Genomic DNA, 22,745 nt, shown 5'->3' with positions numbered 1-22,745 from the left:
TCGACACCCACACATCAAATAGGCCTGGCTGTGCCATGGCTCAGGGCTCACCTGGCGTGCTAGACCTCATCCACCTGGGGAGGCAGCCTTCGAGAACAGCCAGGCGTTCCTTGGCTCCCAGCTGCCACCATTTGGGACTTCCCTTCCTACCGGGCCCTCCACCAACACTTGCACGCTGATAAGTCAGAGACAGAGTGCCCGGTCGGCACATCGGCTTAGGGGCTGGCAGGGAGCTGGGGCCACTCAGTGCTCCCTCTCCGGTGTGTGGTTGGGGATCTCCTGGCAAAAATGGATTTTTTCCACTGGAAATGGATGGAGACGTCTCTGCTGGACGTCTCCATCCATTTCCGGTGGAAAAAATCCTGCGCCCAAGGATGTGGTCAACCACATGCCCCGGCTACGGTCCACTCCGCTGGCTGAACTGTAGCATGTTGGGTGCACCAAGCTATGGATGTGTGCATCTGGGACGCAACCAAATTCAGGCCCACGACTCTTCCTCTGGCTTCTCTGCTGTTAATGATCCTTCTGCAGGATCACCTACTGAAACCTTGTTACAACTTTTACTTCCTCTAGATAGTCAAGTTTGATTGTGTTCTAGGTGCTTCCCCAGGGTCGTTGCTGACCCCAGCGGGCCGATATGAGGACCTCACTAAACCATCCAATCAGCAGTAATTACAGGTGGTGTGTACAAAGGCAGGGACTTCATCAAATCAATGTGAGCAAGTCCTTGTTCATGGGAAATAATTTCAATCCCCAATCTCTACCATGAATGTGGTTCCGTTGGTTACCTGGACCTGTTGGTGAATGGTAGACACGCTGATATGTTCAGTGTAGCGTGTTTGCAGCCCAGACATCTAAAGGTATCACAGACCTTTTATTGCTTGATCCTGTGTTGCTGAACACCACTTGCCCCTCTAAGAAGTTTAACGCTGCCCACTGGGGTTCGCGGGACTAGTTAGCATGGAGGAGTCTCATTTGTTATTAGAATTAACCAAAGAAATTGCTCCACCAACTAAGAACAGCCATGCACCATCACCCAGAGAGTCGAGAAAGAGCTATCAATCTGTCAATCCTTGCCATGTCGGCCCGGGTGAAGTTTCTGTGTTGAGTCAAATTAAGCTTCAGGATCCACTCCTGCTGGTGCCCTTCCATCAATTTCTTTAAGTTTCAGCTTTGCAACCATATCTCCCCGAAACCCAAAGACCTTGAGTTCCCGGCTGCTTGGCGTGTCATGGGAATAACGCTGCCAGATTGCTAGTCGTTTATGATCAGAACTACGGCGGTATATGATCGCTTTCAAACCTCCGACTTTCATTCTTGATTAATGAATACATTCTGGTCAAATGCTTTCGCTTTGGTTCGTATTGCGCCGGGCCAAGAACTTCACCTCTTGCTGCACAATACGAATGCCACCGGCCATCCCTCTTAATCATGGCCCCAGTTCCAAAAACCAACAAAATAGAACCAGAGTTCTATTCCATTATTCCTAGCTTAAGTATTCAGGCAACTGGCCTGCTTTGAATACACTAATTTTTAAAGCCTTCGGACCTCCAGTACACTCAGTTAAGGGCATCAAGGGAGCACTGAGAGGCAATAACTGGGGAAGGTGGTAGCTTGCCTCGCAGCAATCTGCTAGTTTGATCCCAAGATCCTTCTACAAGCTTTTTAAAAATTTTTTAAAAAAATGTTCACATCGTTTTAATTGTGCATTTATGTACTGAACGATGTAATATTGAACTCATAGTACACAATATAGATTTTGTAATTTTTATAATCCCAACAGATCGTCGTCGTCCCCCCTCCATCCCCACTCATTCCCCGCACCAATATTAACAGGTTGGCTACAACTGGGCACAACACACTGTTAGGGCAGGATGAAGTTAGAAAATTAGACAGGAAACTGGACAACTGGGCTCTAAGTATGGGGTGGACCACATGGATCGTCTCACCGGACGGTTTAAGCTGGTGGGAACTTGGGGCCGGAGCAGGGTTTGAAAGCATATGCACATTACAAAATGAGGGCTTCCCACCTTGTTTTGTTTTTTGTTTTATTCGTATTTATACAGCGCACAACAGCTCGACGACATCGTGGCACTTGTTACAGTACAAAGCTCAGTTACTTAGTTACATGGTCATTAGCAATATATGTACAGTTTGCAATATAGTTACATAGTCATTAGCAGTATATATACAGGTTACAATATAGTTAGATTACATTTGTGTTATATTACAATATACATGGCAGAAGTGGAGGAGGCAGTCCTCCACTTGCTAGTTGAGGAGAGTGGCCTTGAGGTTGTTGCGGAAGTCAGAGAAGGAAGTTTCAGCTCTAAGAGTGGCAGGGAGTGAGTTCCAGAGTTTCGGTGCAATATAGGAGAAGCCTAGACCTCCCGCTGTGGCTCTCTTTATGCGTGGTATGTGTATCTGGTTGGTTTACTGAGCTCTGGTGGGGCGAGTGGATGTGGTCCTTGATATTGCTTCAGATAGGTATGCTGGAGCGGTTTTGTTGATGCACCTGTGTGTGATGGTGAGGATTTTCAGAGTAATACGGTCTTTGACCTGGAGCCACCGTGCTTCACGTCTGGCGTGGGATATATGGTCTCTTCTAGGGATGCTCATGGCGGCTCTGAGGGCATTGTTTTGTGTGGTTTGCAGTCTGTGAATGTTTTTGGCGGAGGTGCCAGCTAGAAGGGCGTTGCAATAATCGAGTTTGGCTCCTATAGTTGCTCTAGCTATGGCCAAGCGGTTGGGGGTGGATAAGTAGGGTTTAATGGCATTGATGAGTTTGGTGCTGAACGCTGATGCAGAGGCTATGGCGCTGACTTGTTTGTTCATCGATAGATTTGCATCAATGTGAACACCTAGAGTCTTGACAGAGGATGATACAGAGATGGTTGAGTTGTCTATGTTGAAGTTGTTGTATTGGGGGCTTAGTTTCGATAATGTGTTTGTCTGGCCCAGGATGAGAATTTCAGTCTTCTCCCCATTAAGACAGAGGCCGTTGATTGCCATCCAAACTTGGATAGTGGCTTAGATGTTGTGAAGGGTCGTGGCGTCTTGGTGATGGAGTCCAGATAGGGGGAAAAGTACTTGAGTGTCGTCTGCATAGTTTGTATATGCAACACCCATGGAGTCAAGTAGGTCGAAGAGGGGTTTTGTGAAGAGGTTATAGAGGGCACAAGATCCTTGGGGGACACCGCAGTTTATAGTGGTAGGATCTGCGTTAGCTGTGTCGGAGTAGACCTTCATGGCTCTTCCTTCAAGGAAGGAAGTGATTCAGGATGCTGCTTGATTAGAGAAATGGGCTGCATGGGTGAGGTGGGTGGTGAGTGTTTGGTGATCTACCAGGTCAAAAGCAGCTGATTGATCGAGGAGAAGGAGCAAGGCAGGTTTGCCTTTGTCCATAATCTGTGAGATTTGATTTTTTAGGTCTAATAAGGCGGATTCTGTTCCATGCCCGACACGGAAGCCAGATTGTCTTTTGCCTAGTATGGAGTAGCTTCTATGTATGATTGGATCTGGATGTGAGCTGCTTTGTCCAGGATTTTTAGGAGAAACGGGACTGTCGTTATCGGTCTGTAGTTGTTGGGTTGCGCTGGGTCAAGTGTGGCCTTTTTTTTAGAAGTGGCCGCACCCAGGCTTCCTTGAGATTGTTTGGGACAGTTCCTGTTTGGAAAGATGTGTTAATGAAGACAGTAATCAGGGGTGCTAGGTCATTGGCGCATTCCTTGATGATTCTGGGAGGGCAAATGTCTGCTTTGCAGAGGGATGGTTTGAGGCTTTTGATGAGATTAAGGACCTCAGGTTCAGTGACGTTTCTGAAGGAGAATTGAGCGTGATTGAGATTACTACGCTTGTCTTGTGTATGGCGGTTGGTTTTTTGGTTTGGGAGGGCTTTGCAGTGGTTTTGGATTTTGTTCTGGAGGAGTTTTATTTTGTTGAGCATGGCGGACTGAATGCTGGCACACCAAGCTTTGTCTTTAGTTATCTCATCAGCGGTAGCCGGAGGAGTGACTCATTCATTAAAGATTGCGAATAGTTCTTTAGCTTGGGAGTTGGCCTTTGAGATCCTATCATTGAAGGAGTTGGATTTTGCTGCTAAGATGGATTTTTTTTATATTGGAGGGCTATTTGTTTGATCACTCGGATCCGTTTGCCAGTTTTTAAGCGACTGGCGCTTTTGAGCTCAGAGGGTTTGAAGTTCTTCCGAGAACCAAGGGTTGCAGTGAAATTATTTCCTTTCCTTCTTGCTTTCAAGTGGGGCTATAGAGTTTATGGCATTGGTGAGAGTATCTTTGAAGATAGCTGATAGTATATTTGGGTCCTGAGAGAAAGGTGGTGCTAGGCAGGGGCTTTTAAGGTGGGGACGCAAGTTGTCTGCGTTGAGTTTTTTTGAACTTCTTATTGTGGCAGGTGGTGCGTGGGTGAGAGTCTTAGGTTTAGGGTTGGTGGGGATGAGGAATTTGTGTGGTCCGTCCAAGGAAGGGCGGTGTTTGAGGTAATGTTGGATGCACAGTTGTGATCCATGACCCAGTCAAGGGTGCGGCCCTTGGATTGAGTAGAGGTGAGGACCCTTTGGGAGAAACCCAAATCTGTGAGTTCTTTAGCTAGGGTTGCGGCGGATTTATCCTTAGGATCATTGTATCCTAAATTTAAGTCTCCTAATAGAAGGACTTTTTGGAGGACCTTTCTTTCAGCAATACACTGTTCCAGTCCCTCACAAAAGTGTCAATTTTTGCCATTTAACATTGCTGTTAACTTTTCATATACAAAGATAGCCCAGAGCTTAGTCTGCCATTACTTCCTAGAGGGGAGCCGAGAGTGCTTCTATTTCTGTGCTACAGCAATTCTACCCGCTCTCAACATGGCTACCAGTGGTCTGAGGGGCGCAGTGGAGACGGAGTGATGGGCAGGTGATCCTAGCAGGATTTTTCCATGGGATGCAGCTGTGGGGTGAAGCCCACCATGTCTTTAATCCGGCTCAGGAGCTCGGACCAGTAGATTTGAATGCTCGGGCACTCCCGCCACATATGAAACCAAGTGCCTCGCTGCCCACACCCCCTCGGACACAGTGGCGATGTTCCACCGAACATCTTAGACAGCCTATCTGGAGGGAGATGTCAAGCATGCAAGATTTTGAAATTGTGCTCCATTGCTGCTGCGTAGAGACATCCCGCTAACAATGCTTTACAGAGAGTGGCCCAGTGTGCGTCCTCCAGTTTTCCCCCCACTCTCTCCACACAATAGGTTTTAAATCTCTGCCTCCCCTCAAGGTCTGCCGTGATTAACACTCTATAGATTTTGGAGAGTACTCCTTTTCTAGTGGTTTGTTGGAAGATTGTCTTCTCGAAGGGGGGAAGGGGGAAAGGTAGCGCAACAATTTATTGGACCATTTGGGGTCTGTCAGTGTGCCCTTCAAACGTAGGTATTCAAAGACGGTTAGCCGAGGACAGTCCGGCGGGCCGGCCAGGGAATCATAGTCTGCGTCAGAGGTCCCTGAACATCTGTGTGGCCCATATCAGACCTTCATCTTTAAGAGCTTGCGCATGGCGCAGCCCCAACTTACCCAAATCAATGGTAGGGCCCCACAGTGATGGGAGAGGGCCAGGAGGAGATGAGCGAATTCGCCTTATTGGGGCACCATAGTTCCCAGAGTGCTGCCAGCGTGGGGTGAGTTCTAACCTGTGCAGGTATTCCCTTTGGGGGGGTCCACAGAAAGTCCCTCACTTTCTTGGGGTAGGCGCAGGTGTTTTCTATGTATGCCTACTGGGTCTCAGCGTCCCGCTTCAAGTGTTCTACCAAAACACATAGCTGTCCCACCATATAATACAGTCCAAAATCTGGCAGGGCGAAACCTCAGTGGTCCTTGTGGAGTGTCAGCGTCGATTATTTCACTCTCGGTTTTTTCCCTTTCCAGATAAATTGCTGGACTGCCCCTTGGAGAGTCAGGAAAAAGGTAGGTGGCAACGTGATTGGGCGAGCAGTGAACAGGTACAAGAGGTTTGGGAGAACGTTCATCTTGACTGAGACCATTGAGCCGAACCAGGAGAGAGTAAGCGGGGCCCAGTGGATTAGATCTGCTTTGATCTTCTCCAATACCGGAGCGTTGTTAAGTTCATACATGGTAGATAGATCCCTCGGAACGTGACTTCTTCTTAATTCTTAATCCCTGGATTGTTGTTTTGTTCTGTGTGACCCGATCTTGCCGACCCATGGACATACGACTGGACTTGGTTGGGTTTATCTTCAGGCCAGAGAACCTGCCAAACGCCTGGATTGTGTCTAGTAAGCACGGGAGGGATCTCAGGATATTGGAGAGGTAGCATAAGATGTCATCTGCAAACAGGGAGAGTTTAAACTCTCGGTCCCCTACTCTGATACCCTTGATATCCTTCTCCGTTCTGATGGCAATGGCTAAGGGCTCCATGGCTGGGGTGTATAGAAGGAGGGAGATCGGGCAACCCTGTATGGTACCTCTGGAGAGGAGGAAGGGGAGAGATACTACTCCATTAATCACCACTCTTTCTGTAGGGACGTTATACAGCGCTGCAACCCATGCCCTGAAGTTCTCACCCAGGCCCATCTTCTTTAGTACTTTTCCCATATATTCCCATTTGTTACGCTCACCTGGTCTCTGCGGGGACGTTGGGGCACGGTTGGAGCCCTCCCAAGACTTAGCTCCCTTGGATCAACTCTCTGCCTCAGGTGCTGTGAAATAGAAGGCTAGGGATGCTGGTACTACCCCTGAAAGAAGATGAGAGGCAGTGAGAATGGCGTGGTGGAATTGTGATCCCCCTCGACCCTTTTGTGCCAGAATGAAGTGAGCAAGAGTTTGTCCACGCAGCTCACCTGTTTTAATGTAAGTATGAGCTCTCCGTCCTGCTTTCTCTCAGCAGGGGCATGGTGAATGGACCAAGTTGCGTCACTGGTCCTTAGCGTGGTGGTCCAGACCAGCTGCAACAAATTCCACCTTGAAGGTAGGTGTTTTATAACAATGATTATTGTCCGTATCTTTTGTGGTGATTTCCCCAATGATTATTGTCCGTAACCTTATATTGTCCTTTCCTCTCCCTCTAGGTATGAAGATGTCCCACGAGTACGTGGAGATGGAAGAGAGTTCAATCGGGAGAACCTACAAGAGGTAAGTGGAATTTCTGGATGATGCGCAAAGTTCGCGAGTTGCGCTGCCCAGTGTTTAAAGTTTATGCAATTGCTAACCTTGTGCTTTCTGTATCCTTTGCAGGTGCAGCCGATCTGCGTTTAATGGCAAGAGGCACTCCGAACTCCTGCCGGCTGCCGACTGAAGGATCCGCGAGGATGCTGCGTCAGAAGATGACTCCGTGTGGATGGGAGTTTGGGACAGGTAAGGATGCCAGGCGTCGCAAGAGATGGATTTGAGGAGACAGGTAAGAGGTGTGCGGCCGATGCAGAGTTGGAAGCAGTAGCAGTGCTTCCAGCGATGGCGTGGCTGGACTCAGGTAAGATGCACGCGGTAGCTGCAGAGGTGGAAGCGAGTAGCAGTGCTTCCAGCGATGTTGTGGCTGGTCTCAGGTAAGATGCGTGTGGTAACTGTAGAGTTTGAAGTGGGCAGCAGAGCTTCCAGCGATGGCGTGGCTGATTCGGGTAAGGTGCAGGATGGATTCCGGGGACTGAAGATGCTTGTGCTGGAATGGAACAGGTAAGGATCTGTAGACAGCGGTAAGCGTTACGCTGCTTCCAGCAGACTAACGCGAAGTGCCAGCATGCGGCTGGCTTATATAGCCTGGCCCCAGCCACTCACTTTAGGCCCCGCCTTGTGGCCCCACCTTGCCACTCCCCCTGTCTTCTGCATGTGCTTCCAATGCTTTTGTATGGCCACGCCGGGCTTTGGTGCACATGCTTTGAGCATACTTTGTGCAGAGCACACTTTTAAATGAGCTTGGTGCCAGAGGCACCAGGACTGGGTCCATTGGGACCCTTCAGGATATAAAGTGAAAGGCCCTTGAACAGTGGCATGACAGCACTCCCCCTCAAGGCCCCTCTCACGGTTGTCCTTCCCTCTGGTCCCGGTTTGGTGGGATTGTCTCAGTGAAATTGTTTGATGAGTCGTGGAGCATGGCCGAATTCAGCTGGTTCCCAAGTACGATCCTGGGGTCCGTAGCCCTCCCAATCGATTAGATAGTAAAGTCTTGAGCGCACTTTCTTGGAGTCCAGGATGCTTTTCAACTCATACTCAACACCTGCGATGATCTCTGGTTCTGGTGGTGTTGAAATTCGAGTGTCCGGTTTCACTGGCTTTAGAAGAGAGACATGAAAAACTGGGTGGATTCACATGTTGGTTGGTAAATCCAATTTCTTGGCCGCAGGGTTCACAATGGCTTTAATTGGGTATGGTCCCAAGTATCTTGGCTGGAAGGCGCAAGGTTCCTTTAATAGAATGTTTTTGGATGCCAACCATACTTTATCCCCGACGTGATATTGCGGGGCTTTTCCTCTATGTCGGTTTGCAAATTTCTTTTGTTGTTCTTTAGCTCGGTTTAAGCTTTCGGTAGCTTCTTTAAGAGCCTGAGTAATAATTTTATGCAAGGATGTGATCGCTGGCATCTCCAGTTCATCAAGTGGATCAAAGGAAAATGTTCTTGAGTGCCGACCATTCATTGTGTAAAATGGGGTCTGTCCAGTGCTGGTATGAATAGAGTTGTTGTACGCAAATTCACTTAACCAGAGTATGTTTTTCCAGGACCCCTCTGTTTGCTGTAGCACACATCTCAGGTATTGTTCCAGCGTCTGGTTTGTCCTTTCCGTTTGACCACCGGTTTGGGGATGGTGACTCGTGGATAGACGAAGGGCGATTTGGGCTAGTTTACAACATCTTCTCCAAAAGGATGAAACGAATTGAGTTCTGCGGTCAGAAACCAATACGGATGGGAAACTGTGCAGACGGACGATTTGTTCCAGGAATACTGTGGCCAGAGTAGCAGCGGTGGAGAGTCCCTTTAGTGGAATAAAATGTGCCATTTAGGAGAATAGGTCTACCACGACCAGTATTGCATTAAACCCATCACAGGGTGGCAGATCGGTAATGAAGTCCCTAGACAATGTATGCCATGGTGTTGGTGGTTCTCTTAATGGTGTCAACAACACTGCAGGGTTTAATTTTTGGGATTTGTTTTGTGCGCAGACACCGCAAGTTGTAATGAACTGGGCAACATCTTTTCTCCAAGAGGGCCACCAATAGTTCTTATGGATCTTGGCTCTAGTCTTTGCGATCCAAGGATAGCCTTCCACCAGTGACTCGTAATAGTTCACTATTATCTTGGTTCGTACATCCTTGTCTTGAACGTATAGTCTTCCTTGAAAGTATGGTAGATTATCTTTGATGGAGTATTGGTCCCCCTTACTCAACCATTACTTTTGGGCTGTCTGATCCATCTGTAATCAGGGATCGGTCTTCAAGTCTTCCCAGCAGGTAGTTACAGCAATCTGATGTTGAATCCATTCTTCGGGAATGATAGCTATTGGTTCTGATGGCTTAAAGGCGTCTTTGTACACCACAAGAATGGAAAAGAGCAGGAAGGACCAGCAGGAAGGACCAGAGTATTATTATAAAGCGAGAATCTGAAGAAATGTGCAGAGAGCAAAACTGTGTTGCTTACAAAAGTGTATCAAATTTTGATTTACCATGATACAAAAAATATTCAAAAAAGTCAATTAATGACATATTACTTTAAAGAACATCATTAAATCACATAACACGACAACATGGGTAAACATAACACATTGCTAAAATTAGTCCATCTAAACAACCATTCATAGTGCAGCATTCAGACCATACATCATACATAGTGACATTCAACCAACCAACAATAGCTAAAAATGACAAAATTGATTAACATTGATTAACAGTCGGGAGTGGGGTAAATATTCATCACATCCCGTCTGATTATTTTAATGTTTAAAATGTGATTAACATACAACAATAGAACCCTATCGCAAGGGTGGATCCAAGAAGAAGAATATTGTGTGGATCACATCCCTAAAGAGTAAGCTCAACTGGTTTCGACGTAGAGTGTGTAATGGACAACGTCTTCATCAGGAGATACAAGGCGAAAGGCTGCAAGAGAAGAGCATTACTGCATAAATATGCGGCAGTACCCCATCTCATCAACTGAACCCAACAAAAATTGTGTATAACCACCATGTGCCACCTATTACAGACCAGTAAAAAATAAACATTTGTGCTGGGGAAATATAACAAAGTCAAGAACGACCCCAGTGGCAGAGTTTTATTTAGAAATCAGAGGCGAAGAGACCGACTCCCAGGAGTGTGCAAAATAGCAAAAATTAGGGGCACCATGGAGGCCAGAAGGTCAGGGTTAATAGAGTTAATTGAGACACCAAAACAGCCCATGAGCCGCAGGAAAGATGATGTGGCCAAATGAAAGGTGAATAAATCTCAAAGAGGAAGGCATGCTTTAATATGGTAAGAAAAAAAACCTCACATGAGTAGCCATTCGCATACAGAATGAAAGAAGAGGGTCTTATGCTGGAGTCTGACCGCAAATGGAGCTGTGACTAGTCAAGAGTGGGAAAATAAATGAAAGACACATGAGCCCAAAGAAATTACTGCATAAGCCAGCAATGCCCAATAAAAGCGGCCAATTGTTACCTGCAGTTGGAACAACGCTGCTCTTGGTGGTCCCCCCAATAGTAAATATGCTGGGGTGGCCTCCTGGGTGGAAGATGCAGCGGAGAAAGTCGTGTCAGCGGAGGGTCGCTTGGTATGCTGTCAAGCAAATAATGATGTTAGCCCACACCGCGTTCACAAAAGTAGGGCTAAAAGCAAATTACTGTCGCTTATGCAGAGTTAGGAGGTGAGAGATGCGGGAGCACTCCTACAGCAGGAGGCAGTATACCCTGTTACAAGCTTGTTAAGGCCAGATGACATGTAGCTGTGTGCCGACCTAATGGATCATAGCTATACATAAGTACCAAGGCCGTCCGACACACTGCAAAATGCTGTGTGCCTCCAAATAAAACTACATAGAGAAAGGAAGCTAGTTAACTACTGGCGCAGACCAAGCAGGAATAATGCAAACCCCAGTGCACTAACAGTTAGGGCCTATGGGGCTGCAAGCTGAGTGAAACTGAGTGAAACAAAATTGTATGTACACATCAGCTGCAGCAAATGATATGTATACGTATTAACAATGGGGTCAATCCAAGAAAAATATGTGTACACATCAGATACAACGAATAATGTGCACACGTACTTACGTTAGGATCAATCCGAGAGCGGCGTGAGCAGCTGAAGTTAGTAGAAGCAGCCCAAACGCAGGACTCAGAATTCGTACTGCATTGTCAGTATAGCGGCGCTCTGTTAAATGCGTCACTGCCCGTGGCGTGGATCACGTGATTGCGGACGCATCACGTGGCCGAAGTAGACACGTAATAGCGTGTTGCGTGTGCGTGGGGGGCTCAAGGCAGGCCCGAGTAAACAAAGGGAAAGGACTAAGTGGCCGCTCCAGGAATACAAAAGCGGGATTGGCATGCAACAGCCGCGGCCCGGTGTCAACAGAGGCAATTTGCTCAGTGCTGCCGCGATAGGGCAAGAGAGAGGGACTTAATTGTAACTTCAAGTGTTTACAAGGGGAATGGCCTGACTCAGCCATATCACACTGTAAACTAGAGGTAAATTACCTCATAGCATATAGAGTGTACAAAAAAATAATTAATTAATTACATTGGCTCCCCAAACCTGGAGAAAGCAGTACAGGTAGAGTCGGCCCAAATGGAAGGCTCAAAGATCGATTGAAGTGACATAGTACCTGATATGAACCAACAGTAGAAAAGAATGTGGGCCTCCTAGATTGGCATAAACAGCACCAAGTGCACTACAATGGCTCAAGGCATATATAAATGGAAGCTGTGTGTCTGGCGGCATTGGCATTAATCTAAAGCTGAAAGCTAAAAAGTGCAGGCCACAGTAAAAAATGACAGGGAGCCTAATATAAGCCGACACAGGAGGATACTTGGGACCAGCTAAACAATTGTCAGCTGATGCACTCATGTAACGTAAGGCACCTGCCAAAGGAGACTGTCTATCTGGTATTGAACTCCCATGTTTCCATGGAGGTCAAACCTTTGTGGAGAGTACCTAAGTTGAAAATCCACATTTGTTCTTTGTAGGCCAGTTTGTTGGTAGTTTGCACATGTCCATTTGCTGAGATTTTTTCGATGCAAAACCATCTTAGTGAGTCTGCATCATGCCCCATCTCAAAAAAATGAGAAACCAATGGGGCAGTGAGACAGCGCATCCTGATCTTGGAACGATGTTCATTGATGCGCACGTGTATCTCCCTGGAGGTCTTGCCTATATAAAGCAAGTTGCACGGGCACTGAATGGCATACACCACATTCTTGCTTTTGCAAGTGGTAAACGTACACAAATCCCATCTTCTGCCTTCATTCACAAAATGTGTGGTCTTTTTGGAAAATCTACAGGCCATACAGGTGGTACAGGGGTAATGGCCTACCACAGGTTGGAGGTTGACATCCCTGACCAAATTACGTTGTAATGGTGACCTGTTGACTCGTGCGAGCTTCTGTGCCAAACCCTTGCCCTTTTTGAAAGCAAAAAGAGGTTTTTGCAAGTTAATTTCAACAGAATTTAGAATCCTCCATTTCTTAAGAATAATCCCCTGGATAGACTCACTGAATTTGCAGAATGTAGATACACAAACAATCTGTTCTCTTTCTGTGTTTTTAGGACGCGCAATAAGTAGGGCATCCCGGTTGGTATAGCGCACTCTTTTTCTAGAGTGTTTGATTAGCTTTTTGGGATACCCCTGGAGTAGCAGTCTAGCTTGTAGTACATCTGCATGTTTGTTAAAATGGGAAATGTTGGTGCAATTGCGCCGTAACCGTAAAAACATACCATACGGCAAATTACGTAATAAGCTTTTTGGGTGTTGACTCTTGAATTGCAAAGTTGTAATGCGTTCTGTCGTTTTTCTATATAGTTCTGTTTGTGGAAACCCTTCGTGAACAAAGATGGATAAATCGAGAAAGGCAATCCTAGAGGTGGAAAATTCAAAAGTGAATTTTAGGTTGGAATCTACCTGATTGAGCCAAACCATAAATCTATCCGATGTAGCAGAGTCTGCCTCCCAAAGCAATAGGATGTCGTCTATGTAACGACGGTACAATTTATAATGTTTGGCAAAGGGGTTAGTGACATTGAGCACATGATTTTCCTCAAACAAAAACATAAAGATAATCGCCAGATTCGGGGCAAAAGTACAGCCCATCTCCGTGTCCTTGGTTTGCAAGAAGTAAGTGTCCTTAAACCTAAAAAAAACTATTAGACAGAACCAGTTCAGCACAGTTAGTAAGGAATTCAGTAGGGACAGTGTGAGGAAGAGGCCGTCTGTCTAGCATAATGCGTAGACTAGAAACAGCTTTATCCTGAGGGATGTTGGTATAAAGCGCCTCAGTATCCAAAGAGACCAGAATTTGTGTGGAGGCATCAAAAGGGCATGCTTCAACCAAATTGATAACATCCCTGGAGTCCAAAAGAAACATGGGGTTGGCCATAGCTAGTGGTTTAATGAAAGTGTCTATATATTTAGACAAAGGTTCTAAAATAGAACTGCACTCAGAAACAATGGGCCGGCCTGGGGGTCTCAAAATATCCTTATGGACTTTCGGGATGATATAAAAGAGGAATTCTCTCTTCAGAAAAGTTGATGAAGTCATATTCCTTAGAGGACAAGAAACCTTCACAAAGTCCACTCCACTTTCACTCAACTTAAGTATCTTCTTTTTTATGTATGAGGAAGGGTCACTAGTGATTTTGTGATAGTGGCCTGGTATGTTGAGGAGTCTGAAGGCCTCTTGATCGTAAAGCTCTGCATCCCAGACCACTATCCCCCCGCCCTTGTCGACGGCTTTAATCACTATGGTGGAATCCTGAGCTAAGGAGTCAATTGCATGAAATTCTGCAAGTTCTAAATTAGGTCTTGAATTATTTCTGGAATGTGTCAAACATTTATCTAACTCCTTCAGCACAATGGTTTCAAAAATTAAGACTTCTGAAGGAAGATCAGCTGAATTGGGTGTGAAAGACGAGGGTTTAGCCAAGCCTGAGATGTTATTTTCACAAGTATTCTCTTTGTCCGCGAAGAACACTTTCAATCTAATTTTCCTCAGGAACTGTTGAATCTCACTGGTGAGATGCATCGCACTGGGCGTTTGTGTAGGGACAAACGAAAGGCTTCGTTTTAATATGGCTAGTTCTGGTTCAGAAAGGGCACGGGATGATAGATTGAAGATGGGTAGTAACTCATTTACCACCTGTAGGACCGGTTGCGAGTTTGGAAGTCCTGGTGCCTTTGTCCCTGTAGGGGGGCATTCTGTATTTGCATATGAGGCTGTCTGTATGGGCCTCTGCTCTGCTGGAAATTCCTGCAGCCTCTGGGGCCGCCCCTTCCTCGAAAAGGGTGAGTCCCTAAATTCAAATTGGTAGGATCTTCATTACCTGAACTGTTTGAGGAGGTATCAGAGAAAGTGACACCCCGCCTCCTGCCAGTCCCTCCGGGCTAGTTGCCCTGTTGTTTCCAAAAAGCTTTAGGATTCAAATCTTCAGCCAGATAAGGATAAACAATCTCCTTTTTAAACATCAAAATGTCCTTTTTAAGTTTATTTGTCTTTTTTTCTATGGTTATGTTTTTGAACTCCAAGTATGATTTTTCTATTTGTTCAAGTTTTTGTTTGGCTTCAGTGATGAGAGAATTAGCCCAAAATGCCTTTTCTTGTTCAAGTACAGTTTCCATAATTTTTTGACTCACTCTTTGAGCAGTGGTGATTGTGAGAACTAATAAATCACAGCTGCACTTAGTCCCCACTTGGCTAAAAGCCACTTTATATTCAATATCATCCAAGAATAAACAAGGGATGATCTTAACCTGTAGCCCTTGTGGAATGATGCTAGACTTAAGAAATTCCTTCAATACATGGCCATGCATCTCCGTACGAAATTGTTTATTTTTAAGTCTAAGGACTGCATCATCTGAAGTGTTATTACCCTGAACTGGCAGTTGAAGATTTTCAAAAAATGAAGGCGTCTTTGCCCTCTCCCATACATGAGAGGGCTTCTGCCTTTCCGTTACGCACTCCTGGTCCGATAGGTTATTACAAAATCGTACTCTGCAAAGAATAAAGCCAAACGGAGTTGACCTGAAGATTGAGCCTTAGCTGTCTTTTAATATTGCAGGTTACGGTGATCTGTGATAACAGTGACTGTGTGCCTTGCCCCTAAAAGGTAGTGTCTCCAGGTTTTAAAGGCTCCTTTGATTGCCAGGAGCTCTTTGTCGGTGATTGCGTAATTATTTTCAGCTGCAGAAAACCTACGGGACCAGAATGCTATGGGATGGAGTTGCCCCGTCTCTGGGTCCTTTTGCGATAAAACGGCTCCCATGGCAATACTGAAGGCGTCTGTTTCAACCACATATGCTAGGTCAGGCCGAGGATATCGAAGTATTGGTGCTGAGGTGAAGGCTTGTTTTAATTCCCGAAAGGCGTCCTCGGCCTCAGTGGACCAAAAGAATTTCTTATTCTTTTTTAGAAGAGATGTGATTGGATGGACGATCTGTGAGAATCGTGGAATAAATCATCTGTAGAAATGAGCAAATCCGAGTACACTCTGCACCCCTTTGATAGATGTCGGGGATGGCCACTGATGGATAGCCTCAACTTTACGTGTGTCCATATGAACACCTTGTAGAGCAAGCATGAAGCCCAAAAAGTCGACCTCCGTGACAAGGAAGAAGCATTTTTCTAATTTGGCAAACAGTTGGTACCGGCAAAGCTTTTCCAACACCGCTCTTACATGGCCAACATGATCTTCCTTGGACTGTGAATAGATCAGGATATCGTCAATGTACACAAGGACACAGACATCCAATAGTACGTGGAGTACATCGTTCATAAAGAACTAGAATGCTGCTGGTGCATTGCATAACCGAAAGGGCATCACCTGATACTCGAAAAGTCAGTATTTGGTCTGAAATGCTGTTTTCCACTCGTCGCCTCTTTTAACACGTACAAGGTGATAGGCCCCCTCGAGGTCTAGTTTCATGTAGATTCAAGCGCTCTTTATCTGATCCAGTAATTCGGGAATGAGTGGCAGAGGGTATCTGTTCTTAACCGTGATTTGATTCTATGCCCTGTAATCGATGCACGTTCTGAGGTCGACTTCCTTCTTGGGTACGAAGAAGAGCGTTGAGGAAGCAGGAGACTTATATGGACGGATGAATCCGTTAGCTAGGTACTGGGCTAGGTAGGTTCTTAGGTGTTGATTTTCTTGCTCCGTTAAAGCGTATATTCAACTGGATGGGATTTGAGCCCCGGGTATCAGGTCGATCTGGTAGTCGTAAGGTCTATGTGTAGGCAAAGTGTTTGCTTGTTCTTTTTGGAATACGTCTTGATAGTCCAAAATACTCTGGGGGTAAGGCACCAGCAAGACCCAGAAGCGTTTTTGCCCTGATTTTGTTGTTCTGCAGGCCCTTATGGTAACAAGTTTTGGTGTATTCTTGCGGAACGGTCAGCACTTGTGTTTTCCAGTCTATTATGGGATTATGGGTTTCTAGCCACGGCATCTCTAGGATCATCTGGAACTGTGGTGCCCCAATGAGATCAAAGGAGATGTCTTCCCGATGACCGTCCTCACACATCAGCATAACTTTATCCGAGTGTTGTGTTAAAAGCCTGTACCCTTGATGGTTGCTCGTGGTGGACTATGAGCACCGGAATGACTAGGTGTGAGGTCTGAACTACTTTCTTCAATTCACTCGACAAGTGGACCCCTACACTTGTCGGGCGCTGGAGTTTTCCGGGGTCAGGTCTTGTTTGTCATTTTTGTTATCCGTTGCACCTACTGCTTTCTTGGGAGGTTTTACTGGGAAATCCCGAAGAAAATGTCCTGCCTTGCCGCAATATAAAAAAAGTTGTTGTTTCCTCCTCTTTTCTCTCTCTGCCTTGGATAGAGGTGCCTGTCACCCCCAATCTACATTGGTTCAGTTGTTTCATGGGCCTTGACTTGATTGTCCCTGGGTCGCATATAAACCAATCTCCCTTCAGTTCTTGTGCGATCCATTTTTTGGTCTTGTAACCTATGATCCAGTTGTTCTGTCAGATTAATATATTCTGCACAGCACTCAGGAGGGTTGACCACTTGGGCTAGTACATCCTTTGATTCCCCACGTAGTCCTCGATAGAATAATGTGGTTCTCTTTTCTTCGGGCCAGTTGGTTTGTGCAATGAGGCGATTAAAGGTGGCTATGTACGTCAGCAGATCATGATTTCCATGTCTTAGGGACAACAGTTTGTTATTTAAGGCCTGTCCTTGGGTGTGTCACACAAAGAACTTTTCCAATTCCAGTTGAAATTCCCCGAAATTGTGGAGTAGTGGGTTATCCTGGTTAACTAATGGTATGGACCAGTCTGCTGCGCTGCCTCCTAAATACGAAAGTACGAAAGCAACTCTGGCACTATTGTTAGGGAAGGCCCCAGGACGGCACAAAAAGTGAAGGCAATACTGATTCATAAATATGGCATATTTGTTGGGGTCACCAGTAAACCGTTCAGGTGGGGCCAAAGGTACATCCCCTGGGAGTACCACTTGAACTGGTGGTGATGGCCGTGGCAAAGGGGTTGATGCGATTCCAGGTAAAGGGACTTGTCCTGCATGAGTTTGAAGCACCTCTCTTGCCAGTTTGTCAGTTTCTTCTCGAGCAACAATTAGATCCCTCCTTAAAGCATTTGCCTCTTGTCTGGAGGCATGCACTTCAGCCCATAGTTCCCCCAGCAATTGGGCCAACTGGTCAGTCTCTGAGGTATTCATAACACCCAGGCAGAGATTCTGAGAGGCTTCGCGTTCTGTTACACTCACCTGTTCTCTGCGGGGATGTTGGGACACGGTTGGAGCCCTCCCAGGACTTTGCTCCCTTGGATCGACTCTCTCCCCAGCTGCTGCAAAATAGAAGGCTCGGTATGCTGGTACTGCCCCTGAGAGAAGATGAGAGGCAGTGAGACTGGCGTGGTGGATTTGTGATCCCCCTCAACCCTTTCGTGCCAGAATGAAGTGAGCAAGAGTTTGCCCATGCAAGCTCATCTGTTTAAATGTAAGGATGAGCTCTCTGTCCTGCTTTCTCTCAGTAGGGGTGCCGTGGATGGACCTAGTTGCGTCACTGGTCCTTAGCGTGGTGGTCCAGACCGGCTGCGACCAATTCCGCCTTGAAGGTAGGTGTTTTATAACAATGATTATTGTCCGTATCTTTTGTGGTGATTTCCCCAATGATTATTGTCCGTAACGTTATATTGTCCTTTCCTCTCCCTCTAGGTATGAAGATGTCCCATGAGTATGTGGAGATGGAAGAGAGTCCAATCCGGAGAACCTACAGGAGGTAAGTGGAATTTCCGGATGATGCGCAAAGTTCGCGAGTTGCGCAGCCCAGCGTTTAAAGTTTATGCAATTGCTAACCTTGTGCTTTCTGTCTCCCTTGCAGGTGCAGCCAATCAGCGTTTAATGGCAAGCGGCCCTCCGAACTCCTGCCAGTTGCCGAATGAAGGATCCGCGAGGATGCTGCGTCAGAAGATGACTCCGTGTGGATGGGAGTTTGGGACAGGTAAGGATGCCAGGCGTCGCAAGAGATGGATTTGAGGAGACAAGTAAGAGGCGTGCGGCCGCTGCAGAGTTACAAGCGGTAGCAGTGCTTCTAGCGATGGTGAGGCTGGCCTCAGGTAAGATGCGCGCGGTAGCTGTAGTGTTTGAAGCGGGCAGCAGAGCTTCCAGCAATGGCGTGGCTGATTCCAGGTAAGGTGCAGGGTGGATTCTCGGGACTGAAGATGCTCGTGCTGGACTGGAGCAGGTAAGGATCTGTAGACGGCGGTAAGCGTTACGCTGCTTCCAGCAGACTAACGCGAAGCACCAGCATGCGGGTGGGGCTGGCTTATATAGCCTGGCCCCAGCCACTCCCTTTAGGCCCCGCCTTGTGGCCCCACCTTGCTACTCCCCCTGTCTTCTGCACGTGCTTCCAATGCTTTTGTATGGCCACGCCCGGCCTAGGTGCACGTGCTTTGAGCATACTGTGTGCAGAGCACACTTTTAAATGAGCTTGGTTCCAGAGGCACCAAGACTGGGTCCATTGGGACCCTGCAGGATATAAAGTTTAAGACCCTTGACCAGTGGCCATGACACCATTCCACCCTATCAAAAGCCTTTTCCGGGTCTATGCACAGAAGGTGGACATCTAAATCTTTCTGTGAGGTTTCATGAATAAGGGCTATAGTTTTTCTAACATTGTCTGCCCCCTGTCTGCCCGGGATAAACCATACTTGGTCGTCATGGACCAACATGGGGAGGTGCTGGGCCAGCCTGTTAGCGACGAGTTTGGCAAGGATTTTCACGTCAGTGGAGGGATGGGCCTATATGAAGAGGGCAGGGATGGGCCCTTCCCCTCCTTGGGAATAGCTATGATGAGGGCTGCGGACAGGGATTGGGGCTGGGAGCCTGTCTCCAGGAACAGGTTGAATAGCTTGGCCATAAAGGGAGCTAGTGTGGAGCGGAAAACTTTATAAATAGTTAATGTGGAGCCATAGTCGCCCGGGTAGTACCTCCTTTCATTCCACTAATGGTGTTTATAATTTCCTCGGGGGTGATGAAAGCTTCCATTGGCTCAGCCTGTTTTTGGGATAGGCACAGGATAGGGAAACCATCAAGGAATTGGTCTGCCTCCGAGCCGTCCCCACTATATTCAGAAGTGTACAGATCTGCGTAGAAGTGCTGGAACTCCTTAGCTATCTGGGAGTCTTCCAGGATTTTCAAACCCCCAGCTGCTGTCAAGGAGTTAACCCTACTACTGCTCCTGAGTTCCCTAAGTTTCCATGCCAGGATTTTGTCCGCTTTTTCCCCCTTCTCCATGTACCTCTGCTTTAAGAGAGCCAGTTTGTGCTCATTTTGGGCTGCCATAAGGGCTCTCAGTTGTTCTTTGAGCTGTTGGAGCTTGGCCCATTTGCCCGGGAACATCTGGGAGCACAGTTTCCCCCCAAGCTGGATGGCCCCAATCTTGTCTCTAAGGATTTTCTCCTCCCTTTCCCTTTTCCGCCGCGTCCCCATTCCGATTAGCGTCCCCCTTATCATAGCTTTGAAGGCTTCCCAAACTCCTGCAACACTCACCTCCCCGTTGTCATTTATATCGAAGAATTTTTTAATTGTGTCAAGAAGGGAGAGGGCTAGAGACTTGTCTCGAAGCAGGTGGTCGTTACACGACCATCTCGAGCTGTGTTGGGGTTTCATGGGGACACCAATTGTTGTCTTCACTAGGTCGTGGTCTGACCATGGTACCGTTTTTACTGATGATTGGAACTCTCGTTCCCGCGTGCCCTCGTCTACCAGGATGTAGTTGATCCTTGAGAATGTGGAGTGGGCTTTGGAGAAGAAAGTGAATAGGGGGGTGTGACCCTGTTTCTGCAAGTGTGAGTCAAAGAGGCTCAGGGCCTCGTTGACCTGCTGAAATCGGGACGCAAGACGACGCTGGGTCGGGGAGACCAGGTGAGGGCCCTCACTCTTCCTTTTGCTCTCTGGGTGTAGAACGAAGTTGAAATCCCCTCCCACTATTAGGGTTCCCCCAGCAAATGGCATTATTTTGTTCCCCACCCCGTCCCAGAATCGGTCCTGCCCCTCATTCTGTGCATAGAGTGAAACCACCATACCCCTAATCTCCCCCATGACCATCAGGTAGTGTCCCCCCGGGTCATTTTTGCTGCGTGGACGGAGCAAATTGGGCTTCCCCCGCCACCACCAAAGCCACTCCCCTTTTTGGACAGACCTGAGGCGTAAAAGATTTCCTGTACTGTCTTGGCCTTTAAGGAAGGTTCCCTACCCCGTACCCAGTGGGTCTCCTGTAGGAACAAAAAGTGCAGCTTTGACCGGATAAATTCTCTCACCACAAGTGACCTTTTGTGGGGTGAGTTTAAGCCCCAAACATTGAGGGAGCCCAGTACCAGTCTATCTAGCGAGTCATCTATTCAATGATATTAAAGGTTCTCTGCCTGCACGTATACTTGGCTTGACCTGAGCCTCTATGCCCTTGATGTGGGGGCCTGTGGTCTGAGGACCGGTACTGCCCCCTCAAGAAATGGTTTCCAACCTGGTAGTTTAAACATTAAAGTAACCCAAACTCTAAACATTTCCTTCCCCCTCCACCCTTCCACCTCCCCTCCGAGCACCTGGACTGTCTGCGCCGAGAGAATTGTCGCCGTGCCAGGCCACCAGCCTCTTCCACCTCATAGCTGAGCTGTCATTCTATAATAGTAATCGCAGAGCCCCCCTCTTTAAACTTCATAACGGTTCTCTGCCAGTAGAACTCCCCCTCCAACCGGTTGAACAAAATACTCTATTGACAACAAATCACAACAACATTGTGCACGCCAAGCCAGACTTCAAAGTGGCATTTTCTCTGCTACACTGCGCCTCCAGAAGGCATTCAGCGGGCTCAGACCGCCCCACTGATGTGCGGGCGGCAGCCCACCTCGCGCTAAAGTCCGGTGTGCAGAGGCTGAGTGCCTCTGCCCCCATGGTCGTTAGCCTTCCACGCTTCCTGAAGGAGTCAGGATAGCACACTAGTCCTTTGACGATGCTGGGGTCACTCTCCTAAACTTTTTGTGTTCCCTGACTCAGTGCCTCTCCATTGGGCCCATTGGTCTTTGCGAGGCCATCAGCTCCCCTCTCCGGTCTTCCAGCATGCTGTTCCCCTTTATGGGGATCTCCATGAGTTCCTGGGAGACCCGTTGTATGTCTCTTCTGTGACCAGGGCATATATGTACCCTTCGTACTCAAAGGAAAGAGAGAAGGGATATCCCCATCTGTATCAGACACCTTTTGATTGTAGCCGTTTTGTTAAGGGGCCACATAGTCTACGTCTATGGAGGGTGAACGCTGAGAGGTACTGGTAGATAGTTATCTTGTTGCCCACCCATTCTATCACTCCTCTTTTTCGAGCTAGCTCCAGAATTTTTGATTTTTCAGTGAAGTAGTGGAACCTCACTAAGACTGATCTTGGACCTCTAGTGCTTGCTCCCGCTCTGTGCGGGAAGGGCAGGCAGTCGAGGCAAGTCGGGTCCCTCCTGGGGGTGTCCCCCGGGGCCTTTACTCTCCCGGCTCTCGGGTTGGGGGCCCGCAGAAAAAGTGGAGGAGTGAGATGGGGGGGCGCCGCTCGCTCAGGTGTGGATACCAGGTTACACTGTCCCCAACCGGGAGCCGGGTTCCCTGCAGGTTGTGGGATTGGGCACCTCTAGTCGTGGTGAAGTTTTGTGGAGCGGCGGAGTGGCCTCGGCAGCCTGATGTCCCGCCTCTTCGACCGAGACACTTATCTCCTCTTCTGCAGGGACTGGCGGCTCTGGAATTTCCCCTTTAGCCAGTACCCCTGTGATTCATCTGGTGTCTGTGGGGGTCCGTTGTTCTCTTCCAAGGCTTTTGGGGGGGGCTCGGGTCCCTTAATACAGCCACGGGGGAAGAGGTCAACACGGATGCTTCAGAACATCTCTACACCCCCTGGTAGGCCTTCTACGAGCTTTTAAACTGCAGCAACTTTAATATACGCTATGGAAGCAGGAATTACCATGGCTGTTGTTACCAGACTTGCCGTCCAAAGGATCCTCGTTAAAGGATTTAAAGTGTACTAATTCCAATTACAGGGCCTCGAAAG

Source organism: Ambystoma mexicanum, chromosome 2p, assembly GCF_040938575.1.
Source record: "Ambystoma mexicanum isolate Mex_15411 chromosome 2p, UKY_AmexF1_1, whole genome shotgun sequence".
Lineage (NCBI taxonomy): Eukaryota > Metazoa > Chordata > Amphibia > Caudata > Ambystomatidae > Ambystoma > Ambystoma mexicanum.
Note: the sequence above shows the minus strand (reverse complement) of the source record.